The sequence below is a fragment of the Apis dorsata genome, unplaced genomic scaffold, assembly GCF_000469605.1.
Source record: "Apis dorsata unplaced genomic scaffold, Apis dorsata 1.3 scaffold_650, whole genome shotgun sequence".
Taxonomy (NCBI): Eukaryota; Metazoa; Arthropoda; class Insecta; order Hymenoptera; family Apidae; genus Apis; species Apis dorsata.
In genome coordinates, this window is record NW_006263841.1 from 166,951 (window position 1) to 168,884 (window position 1,934).

Sequence of the window (1,934 nt, forward strand, 5' to 3'; positions counted from 1 at the left end):
ATTATTAAATTTAATTATTGATTAATTATTGATTAAATAAAGAGATATTTATTTAAATTACTAGTAAATTTTTTAACGAAATTATTAATTCAATCAAAATCTTCTTTTATTTATAAAAAAAAGTTACAAAAAAATTTTTTAAATTCATGTAACAAAAAATAAATAGAATATACATAAGACAATTTATATTATTTTTTTTTTAATCAAATATTTCAAATAATTTAATAATTTATAATACATATAATAAATAATAATAATATAATATTAATATAATAATGATAATTTTAAATAATTCGCATTTTTAAAATTAATATATAATTGTTGTAATACATATTGTAATATAAATTTAATAATTACTATAATATTTAAATAATATATATTTATATTTTTCTGTAATAAAAATAGAATTGTATATATTAATATGAAATGTAAACAATATAAAATTTGATAAAAAATATTTGTTTAGAAATTTTTTTCAATATAATATTACAATTATACTAAAAAAAAATATTGAATAATTTAAAAAACATAATTTAAATAATTTCAATGAACATATTTTTATATAAATAAAAATTCAAATTTTATATTTTTGCAGAATGAAAGTAATTAAAAACGTATAATTTTTAGATTAAGTTTATTTCAAAACTTTAAATAAAAAAATTGTTTTATAAAAAACTTTAAATAAAAAAATCAATATGTTTTATAAAAATATAATTTTGATTTAATTATCACTTAATTAATTACTTTAAATAATATTCTAAACTATTTATATCATATGTCAAAATATTGTACCTAAATATAATATAGTAGTTATAATATTAATTAATTTTTAATTTATTTTATAATACAATATAATAATAGAATAAACAGTAAATACAACAGATTATATCCTGTTTAACTCAAATATCACACAGTTGCATCGAAGGAATGCGGCACGGGTAAAGTAAGAATACAAGGTGTCGAGTATACATTAGCAGCACGTCATCGTCTAAAATAATCGGGCCAGCGACAATCAAACAAACCTACTCTTTTGAACTAATGAAAATTATATATTTTTCTGTTTCAAAAACCTACTAAAATTTAATTTTATAATAATTACACTCACCTGAGCTAATCGTAAGTTCGTTGTTTGAGGAGCCACGACATTTCAATGAGTCCATGTAACCTCACTCAGAAACTATTGTCTCAAAACCTCGCCCCCGGGAGTCTTTAATATCGATACATCGATGTTGAACTCCGTTGCGCTATCTGATATTTTCGCACTCGTATGTCCAGTCAAGAGAAAGAAAAACTCAACAGATAATAGAAAAGAAAAAAAAACGCAAAACTTTTTTTTAAGTTTTCTAAGTATCTTACAAAAAAACACGAATATAATAATTAGTTTTTTTTTAACACAGTAACTTTTTGATAAATAGAGAATGTTTTTAAAAGAATAAATTAGCGTTAACTTAACTCGATATGCGGAAATCTTCGAGAAGTCGAGAGGAAGAGTAAAACCGAAGGATATTGTGACGCGAGAGGGGAGAAAGACAAAGAGAGTAAGAACCACTATCTTCTAATAGTAGAAGATACAAATTTAGCGCCACATGTGATTAGTTTATAAACTAAAATATTTTAATTTGTATTTAATTGTATTTATTTATATTTAAACTATTTTATTTGAAAAAACACTTCTATTTTATAATTTTAAATAATATAGTAAATAATATTATATTAAAATTTTGTTAGATAATATTAAAACTACATTAAAAAAGAATAACAAAAGTTTTGTTTAATATTTATGTAATATAAACTGATCACTTGAATTACTTGATATAAATAAATATAAAATGAATTATGATAGAATCATATTTAAAACTATATTATTTAAAAATCAAATTTAATTATTAAATTTAGTTAAATTTAATTATTAAATCAATTAAAATATAAATAAA

The 1,934-nt window shown here is 18.9% G+C and overlaps 1 protein-coding gene across 1 annotated transcript in view; it reads right to left on the reverse strand.

Moving 5' to 3' along the window:
* Positions 1–1,552, reverse strand: part of LOC102679965 (protein decapentaplegic-like) — a 6,815-nt gene extending 5,263 nt beyond the window's left edge. The window contains exon 1 of the mRNA XM_006621925.1: positions 1,106–1,552. The gene's annotated coding sequence lies outside the window, so the exon portion shown is untranslated. The remainder of the gene's footprint in view (positions 1–1,105) is intronic.
* Between the last annotated feature and the right edge of the window lie 382 nt (positions 1,553–1,934).